This window comes from Dendrobates tinctorius, unplaced genomic scaffold (genome assembly GCF_039654945.1).
Source record: "Dendrobates tinctorius isolate UK_male_01 unplaced genomic scaffold, ASM3965494v1 ptg000104l, whole genome shotgun sequence".
NCBI classification, from domain to species: Eukaryota; Metazoa; Chordata; class Amphibia; order Anura; family Dendrobatidae; genus Dendrobates; species Dendrobates tinctorius.
Genome location: NW_027361772.1, coordinates 1,632,651 through 1,642,687, shown reverse-complemented (window position 1 = coordinate 1,642,687; position 10,037 = coordinate 1,632,651).

Below are 10,037 nucleotides of genomic sequence, written 5' to 3'. Positions count from 1 at the left end.
AGAAGCCTGCTGTCTGTATATAAGGAGGGGGAGAGAAGCCTGCTGTCTGTATATAAGGAGGGGGTGAGAAGCCTGCTGTCTGTATATAAGGAGGGGGTGAGAAGCCTGCTGTCTGTATATAAGGAGGGGGAGAGAAGCCTGCTGTCTGTATATAAGGAGGGGGAGAGAAGCCTGCTGTCTGTATATAAGGAGGGGGGAGAGAAGCCTGCTGTCTGTATATAAGGAGGGGGTGAGAAGCCTGCTGTCTGTATATAAGGAGGGGGAGAGAAGCCTGCTGTCTGTATATAAGGAGGGGGAGAGAGGCCTGCTGTCTGTATATAAGGAGGGGGTGAGAAGCCTGCTGTCTGTATATAAGGAGGGGGTGAGAAGCCTGCTGTCTGTATATAAGGAGGGGGAGAGAAGCCTGCTGTCTGTATATAAGGAGGGAGTGAGAAGCCTGCTGTCTGTATATAAGGAGGAGGAGAGAAGCCTGCTGTCTGTATATAAGGAGGGGGAGAGAAGCCTGCTGTCTGTATATAAGGAGGGGGAGAGAAGCCTGCTGTCTGTATATAAGGAGGGGGTGAGAAGCCTGCTGTCTGTATATAAGGAGGGGGAGAGAAGCCTGCTGTCTGTATATAAGGAGGGGGTGAGAAGCCTGCTGTCTGTATATAAGGAGGGGATGAGAAGCCTGCTGTCTGTATATAAGGAGGGGGTGAGAAGTCTGCTGTCTGTATATAAGGAGGGGGTGAGAAGCCTGCTGTCTGTATATAAGGAGGGGGAGAGAAGCCTGCTGTCTGTATATAAGGATGGGGTGAGAAGCCTGCTGTCTGTATATAAGGAGGGGGTGAGAAGCCTGCTGTCTGTATATAAGGAGGGGGTGAGAAGTCTGCTGTCTGTATATAATGAGGGGGTGAGAAGCCTGCTGTCTGTATATAAGGAGGGGGAGAGAAGCCTGCTGTCTATATAAGGAGGGGGAGAGAAGCCTGCTGTCTGTATATAAGGAGGGGGAGAGAAGCCTGCTGTCTGTATATAAGGAGGGGGAGAGAAGCCTGCTGTCTGCATATAAGGAGGGGTGAGAAGAATGCTGTCTGTATATAAGGAGGGGGAGAGAAGCCTGCTGTCTGTATATAAGGAGGGGGTGAGAAGCCTGCTGTCTGTATATAAGGAGGGGTGAGAGGCCTGCTGTTTGTATAATGTCTCATATCTGTATATAACAAGAGATTGGAAGCCTCATGTTTGCACATGATGTTATAACTTTTGAGTATGTCATTAATGACATGGGAGCAGATAACCCGTTAACACTGCGCTACGCTGTCAGGTTCCCCATCAGAATGCAGCTTATTGTCCTCATGCACAGCAGAGAATTGCTTTAAAATAACAATTATTAGACACAACTTATATATAACTTATAATAAATATATTTTATTAAACGTGTTTAATCCACAAGAGAAACAAAACCACAGACATAACGAACAATGACCACGTGTGGAGTCATCTGCAGTGTAACTATCCTGGCTGCAGTCACACCTGGGTTCTCCTGCAACAAGAAAAGAGCAGTATTATAAATGACACATGGCGGCTGCGGGGCCTTATTAATTTATTTTACTCATGTATATAGCGCCATTAATTCCACAGCGCTTTACAGACATTATCAGCACTGTCCCTGATGGGGCTCACAATCTAGATTCCCAATCAGCAGCGTTGGACTGGAGTACCTTGGGCCCACCAGAGATAAATCGTTTTTGGGGCCCACCTTGCAGTTATATAGAAATAATACCAATTCTGTTGGTAATATCAAACAAAGTGTTTATTAGCCAATAAATAACCAATATAACTTAATGCATAAATAAACTAAAGAAACACTCCAGGCAAAAAAGAAACACTTATGTCTCGTTCAGGGCCTGCTGGAAAGTTGCATAACACAATAGTAAATCAGCATTAGGCTGGAGTCACACACAACGTAGAAAATGCGGACCATATTTTATGGCCGTAATACGCATAAATGGTCCCTAAATAGTGATCCGTATGTCATCCGTTGTCAGGGTGTGGCTGCGTATTTTTCTCATGTAAGCATCCGTATACCGTTTTTTTCTCACAGGCTTGCAAAACGGACATATAATGGAGCCCAATGACAGGTTTTCAAATCCAAACGAAAGAATAGATCTAGACACAGAATATATATATATATGTCATTGAGACACACACATATATACATATATATATATATTTATATTTCACAGAGTTCTACATTCCCCAACCCGACATGAAATGAAACATGGTTTACATACAGTAAACCATTTCATTTCATGTTTTTTTTATATGTCCCTGACTAATAATTAGATGAGGGTTTGTGTGCAAAATTTGGGAGGTGTAGGTGTTAATTTAAGGGGTTAATACGTTGTAAAAAAAATGCGTGGGCTCCCGCTGTAATTTGTCAACCAGAGAGGTAAAGCAGGTGAGTGAGGGCAGATTTTAATAGCCATGAGAGGGACCACTTTTTTTGCCCCCCCCCCCGGATACAAAAATCTGCCCCCAGACACCCCAGAAATGGCGCATCTATAAGATGTGCCAATTCTGGCACTTATCCTCTCTATTCCCATTGCTCTGTAGCGGTGGGTTAATACAACAAAGGGTTAATGTCACCATTCGATTGTAAAGTGACATTAAGCCGATTAGTAATGGAGAGGTGTCAATAAGACACCAATCCATTATTAACCCTATACTAAGAAAGGGTTAAAAACCACACACAGACATTAATTAAAAAGTCTTTTAATGAAATAAATACACCAATTTTTGACTAATTTTTATTAGTCTCGTAATCCAAAATAAAACCATGACCTGCAACAAAAATAACATAAAAAATCACCAATATCCTTACCTCTCTGCCGTTCAGTCATGTCCCACGCTGCAAACCATCAGAAGGGGTTAAATAGTTTACAATGAGGACCGGTGCTAATGTGACCAGCCTCACTGTAATCTACTACAAAATGAATTGATTCAGCTCTGCGCAGCCTCAATGGCTGCCTGTAGATTAACTAATTACCGTGGGAAAGTTTCTGACTTTTTTCCCACGGCCATTAGCTCATTCACAGATCAGCCGAGGACTCCCCGCATCCTCAGTGACATCAGCGGGAGTCCCCGGCTGATCTGTGAATGAACTAATGACCGTGTGAAAAAAGTAAGAAACTTTCCCACGGTAATTAGATCATCTACTATTTCCGCAGCCTGGTCTCCTATATCATACCATGTCACGTGTGATGTCTCAGCCTTGCAAAGTCAGGTGAGAGGACTTCCACCTCTCCCAAATCTTTTCAAATTTACCCGGGCATCCCCTATTTTGGTATAACGTGCGCTCATATGGAACAATTGAATTTACCAGCTCGATCCAGAATCTAAGGGAAGGACAAGGCAATGCCAGCACCTTCCGTGCCATAAACAGTAATGCGTATTTTTAGCGCACCCATAGACTTGCATTGGCGTATTACGGCCGTAGTACGCTGACAATCGCAGCATGCTGCAATGGGCACGGACCGTAAAATATACGCAAGAAAAATACGGCTGATGGGAGCTACCCCATAGAGAATTATTGGTCCGTGTGCAATGCGTTTTTTTAACTCCTCTCACTCGTCCGTATTCCTCTCTAGTGTGACGCCGGCCTTAGACCACCTCTCTCCACAGTTTTGTAGATGAAGAGTTGGAGACGCAGCGCAGGACACAGGTGACTGAGGGTCGGCTGTTGTTTGCCTGTGTGTGCCTCTGCCTGTGTTGGCTGAAGTGAGGCAGGCACTCTGCACACACACCGCATGCTCTTAGCACATCATCAATAGAAGTGGGCAGCGGCAGCCGGTGATGTGATGTGCCGCGTGTCTGCTCTTCCAATCATTTGATCAGTACAGCCTGCGGCACCGGTGCCGGCTATAGGAATAAAGTGCCCGTCGCTCGGTGCCAGGGCCGGTTTTAGACAAAATGGGGCCCTGGGCAAAATTCAAAGAGGGGCCCCCAATCCTGAAATATTCCACCAACAGCACTGTTAGGCCCCCTTCACATGTCCATATAAAACACGTACGTATGACACCGATATCTGTGTCACCAGTGTTTTCAATCAGTGTGCCGTCCATGTGCTATCCGTGTTTTTCCAGTATGGATAATGGAAATTAAATTACAAAGCTTCTCATATACTTTCCATGTTATACACAGATGGTACATGGACGGCATGTTTACACTGACCCATAGACTTGTATTGGTTCTTGTCCTCTGTGCTGATAGGAAAACACGGACATGAGTGCAGCACTGTAGGTCAAATAGGGCAGGGTGTTATGATTGGGTCACTGAGGAGGAAAACAAGACCAAGCTAAGCTACAGAAAACCAGAGAGGTTGGTAACTAAGTGGACTGCAGACCCCTGATCCTATCCACACAACTAGCAGTAGCTGTGGAGCGTGCCTACGATGATTCTAGACGCCTCGACACAGCCAAGGAACTAAATAAGCCTAAAGCAAGAAAAGGGGAAATCTAAACTGCCCCAGAGCAGACCCCAAAGGAATAGACAGCCCCCTAACATATATTGTCGGTGAGACAAGTTGAAAACACAAACACAGGTAAGAAAATAGGCTGAGCAAACGATGGGGCCCACACTAACTAGAAAGGACAGGAAAGGAAAGACACTGTCTGCAATCACGCAAAAAAAAACCCTGCAAAAATGTCCAACACTTCTGATAGCAAAAATTCTGAAGTCACTAGAATTGTCCCACTATATCAGCACTCTGGCATATTCTGAAAGCAGAGCAAAAAGAGGCCAATCTAATAAGGGACAAAAAGCAAACTGGCACAAGCAGTAACATATGGATGGAAATTCAGCACAGCCCCAGCCGGGGCTGGCTGACCACACAAAACTGAATAGACAAAACCAAATCAAATGTGAACAGTAGCAAAGAACACTTAGCTTGAGCATGCAGGGACTGAACTGGAAACTAAGACCTCAGGAGGCAGGAAAAATCACCAGCAGAGATAGAGGGAGTCGGCTGTCTTAAATCCATTCAGAGACTCCAGATGTCCAATCGTCATCCTCATTATCAGGTGGCAGGCCTCTGTCAATTAGATCAGCTCCATTACCTCCTGTAAACACCAAATGGAGCCCGGAAAGAGAACTCGCGACTCCTCTGTCAATACAACCAGCTCCACTACCTTCACTAGCAACCAGAGGCAGGCCAGAAAGTGAATTCACAACAGCAGGGTTCCTCAACTCCAGTCCTCAAGGCCCACCAACTGGTCATGTTTTCAGGATTTCTCTTGTATTGTACAGGTGATGCAATTATCACCTGGGCAATGCTAAGGAAATCCTGAAAACAACCTGTTGGTGGGCCTTGAGGACTGGAGTTGGGGAACCCTGAAATAGGGGACACGTGGCATACGTGAAAAACATGATAGGTCGTGTGAAGGAGGCCGTACAGTCACATAATAGAAAACATTAGCAGAATTGCCGTCTTTTCTACATCCTGCCTCACAAACAGCAGAATTAAAAGCGATTAAAAAAAGTCCTACATGTCCCCCAAACTACTCTGCTAAATCCCCTCTGGCTCCGTGGCCGATGGATCGGGGTCCCTGATGGTTATTATTCACTTTGCAGCTATAATATAAGGTGAAGCCACAAGACCACTGCCGTCCACTGCCGAGACTGACGGAGACCCCCGGAGCCACAAGACCACTGCCGTCCAGTGCTAAGACTGAGCATCAGTGCTGTAGACGCGGGGGATTTATCATTTCATGCTAATTCTTTTTACATTATCAGACAACCCCTATAGAGACTGTTCACACGCATCATTTTTGTTGCGGATTGATCTACAGCAGACCTGGGCAAAGTGCGGCCCGCGGGCTGGACTGAGACAGCAACAATATGTAGTGTGTAACCAGTGCAATAACCCACAGAGTGCTATGCAAAAAAAGGTGCTACAGTGCTAAAGTAAAAAGTGCAACAGTGCTGAGTACTGCGGAGTATGAAGACTTATCCAAATAAATGAGCTTTATATACCAATAGTATAAAATGCTACAGTGCATCGAGAGTACAAACACATTGAAAGCCGATATAGAATTAAACACCCCACAGAAGAAGGCAAGCGCCAAAATGCATGTAGGGACCTGGAGCACGTTTATATTTAGATATGAGAAGCACCTGTATATTATAGTTTTACCTTTGTAAAACTAGTTTGCCTTGGAGGATGTTCATTCAGTTGTTTAATTTTGTAGAAAAAAGTAGATCACAGACATGGCACAAAACTAAAGTTAATTCAAATGGAAACTTTCTGGCTTCAAGAAACACTAAAAGAAATCAAGAACAAAAATGTGGTAGTAATGGTTACTTATGGTTACTTTTATACAGGGCCGCCATCAGGGCATGACAGCCCTTACTGCTGTATGGGGCCCGATGAACAGCAGTACAGAAGGGGGCCCGCAGATCAGGGGCCCTGCTCCTGTGCTGCCAGTCATCGGGCCCCAAGTGCTGTGCGTCATAGGGGCGCCGGGCAGGCCCCAAGTGTGCGCTGCGATCGGGCCTGCATCGCACACATCAGCAGAGCCGCCACAGCGCCCGACATCCGAAAGATAGAGAAGTGCTGAAGGACCTGTGGTGACATCATTATCACAGGCCTTCAGCATTGATCAGCTCCGCCCCCTGATCACATGACGATGACGTCACCACAGGTCCTTTCAGCTCACACAGCAGCAGCTCCATCTTCAGCGCAGGAGCGAGGTCAGGTAAGAAGAAAGTTTTTATTTTTGAAAGGGGCAATATGTATCCCTGGCAGAATGGAGACACGGGGGCAGGATTGGAGACACACAGGGGCAAATATGGAGACAGGGGGCAGGATTGGAGTCACACAGGGGCAAATGTGGAGACAGGGGGCAGGATTGGAGTCACACAGGGGCAAATATGGAGACAGGGGGCAGGATTGGAGTCACACAGGGGCAAATGTGGAGACAGGGGGCAGGATTGGAGTCACACAGGGGCAAATGTGGAGACAGGGAGCAGGATTGGAGTCACACAGGGGCAAATGTGGAGACAGGGGGCAGGATTGGAGTCACACAGGGGCAAATGTGGAGACGGGGCAGGATTGGAGTCACACGGGGTAAATGTGGAGACAGGGGGCAGGATTGGAGTCACACAGGGGCAAATGTGGAGACAGGGGGCAGGATTGGAGTCACACAGGGGCAAATGTGGGGACAGGGGGCAGGATTGGAGTCACACAGGGGCAAATGTGGAGACAGGGGGCAGGATTGGAGTCACACAGGGGCAAATGTGGAGACAGGGGGCAGGACTGGAGTCACACAGGGGCAAATGTGGAGACGGGGCAGGATTGGAGTCACACAGGGGCAAATGTGGAGACGGCGCAGGATTGGAGTCACACAAGGGCAAATGTGGAGACAGGGCGCAGGATTGGAGTCACACGGGCAAATGTGGAGACAGGGGGCAGGATTGAAGACACACAGGGCCAAATATGGAGACACGGGGGCAAAATGCAAGACATGGGGGTAGAATGCAGACATGGGGCAAAATGCGAGACATGGGGCAAAATGCAGACATGGGGCAGAATACGAGACATGTGGACAGAATGCAGACATGGGTGCAGAATGCACACATGATGGGGGCAGAATGCAAGACATGGGGGCAGGCAGAATATGACAGTGAGACACAGGAGGGGGCTGAATGTGACAGTGAGACATGGGGCAGAAAGGACATGGGGCAGAATGTGAGACATGAGGGCAGAATGCAGAACGTGAGGGCAGATTGCAAGACATGGGGCAGAATGTGACAGTAAGACACAGGGGGGGCAGAATGGGACATTGAGACACAGGAGGGGGCAGAATGTGAGACATGGGGGCAGAATGTGACAGTAAGACACAGGAGGGGGCAGAATGTGACAGTGAGACACAGGAGGGGGCAGAATGTGACAGTGAGACACAGGAGGGGGCAGAGTGTGACAGTGAGACACAGGAGGGGCAGAATGTGAGACACGGGGTACAGGATGGGAGACACATGGTGCAGGATCATGGGGCAGGATGGATACAATGTAGACAGATGGGGCAGGATCTGGAGATCATGTGGGGGCAGAATGGATACTCATGAGGGCAGGATGAGAGAAAATATGGCTAGAGCCAGGATGGGGGATATTATTACCATATGGGCTAATTAAGGGATATTACTGCAGTGATGTATTTATTTTATTTTTTGAGGATACTGTTTTAAATGGGGGGAGGTTCTGTTACTGTGCAGAGCGACACTATGTCGCCTTTTTTTCTTCATCTGGTGTAGTGTAGAAGTTGGGGAAAAAATTAAGTAATGTGTTCTGCAAGTGGAGCTCTAGATAACTGTTATTTCCTGCAGAGACAAGCCCTGGCTGGAAGATGTGATGGCGATCTGTGCTGGATGAAAGATGAAAAGCAAAGATGAAGGACTTCACCTAGAGATATCACTGGTGAGTTTGTGTTACCTGTACAATGACACTATACACTATATACAGATATACAGAGTGCCTTTGTACAATGTCACCAGTGATCACTGTATTACCTGTACACTGACACTATATACAGAGTTCCTGTGTATAATGTCACTGGTGATCACTGTATTACCTGTACACTGACACTACATACTAAATACAGATCTCCTGTGTATAATGGACAGAGTTCCTGTGTATAATGTCACTGGTGATCACTGTATTACCTGTACACTGACACTACATACTAAGTACAGATCTCCTGTGTATAATGGCACTTATGGTGATAGTAATATGTTTTTTTATTAATGATCAGTATTGTAGTATTCAGTCACCATGTGGTGGTACTATGGTGTCTGGGCATGGTGTGGTGGTATTTGTCCCTTTGGATGTGATATTATTGGTCATTTTAAAAATTGAAAAATAAATAAAAAAATATACCTAAATTGTATTGGATATTTTAGCAAATGTTTAATAGGTTAGAGTAGAATAGGGCTCAGCCAAAAGAGTCTACCTAGTGGTGGCAGGATTTAAGAAATCTTTTGGTCATAACAAGAGCTGCTGGCTATGTGTGTGATCTGGAGATGGGAACCATTAATGTGTGATTGGTGAGAAGTGGAATTTTTTTAAGAGAGCGGTGGGGCTGTGGACAGTTTGAGGGGTTGAGGGCGGGGCTGGGGTGGAGCCTGGGTGGAGTCTAAAGGGGGCCCCCAAAATTTTGCCAGTATGGGGCCCCAAAATTTCTAGTGGCAGCCCTGCTTTTATATACCAAGCAGAGGGGAAAAATTATGGAATCACTCAATTCTGAGGGAAAAAATTATGGAATCATGAAAAACAAACCAACAAAAAACACTCCAACACATCACTAGTATTTTGTTGCCCCACCTCTGGCTTTTATAACAGCTTGCAGTCTCTGAGGCATGGACTTAATGAGTGTCATAGAATGGTAGAGTTGGAAGGGACCTCCTGGGCCATCTGGTCCAACCCCCTGCTCAATACAGGATGAGCTAAATTATCCCAGACAGATGTCTGTCCAGCCTCTGTTTGAAGACTTCTATTGAAGGAGAACTCACCACCTCTCGTGGCAGCCTGTTCCACTCATTGATCACCCTCACTGTGAAGAAGTTTTTTTCTAATATCTAATCTGTGTCTCCTCCCATTCAGTTTCATCCCAATGCTTCTACTGTAGTCTTTCCTTGTGCAAATGAGAATAAAGATGATCCTTCTACAATGTGACAGCCCTTGAGAAATTTGTAGACAGCTATTAAGTCTCCTCTCAGTCTTCTCTTCTGCAAGCTAAACATTCCCAAATCCTGCAACCTTTCCTCATAAGACAGGGTTTGCAGACCGGTCACTATTCTGGTCGCTCTTTTCTGAACTTGCTCCAGTTTGTTGATGTCTTTTTAAAATATGGCGCCCAGAACTGGACACAGTATTCCAGATGAGGTCTGATCAAAGAGGAGTAGAGGGAAATAATGACTTCACGTGATCTAGACTGTATGCTTCTGTTAATACATCCTAGAATTGCATTTTCCTTTTTTGCTGCTGCATCACACTGCTGACTCATATTCAG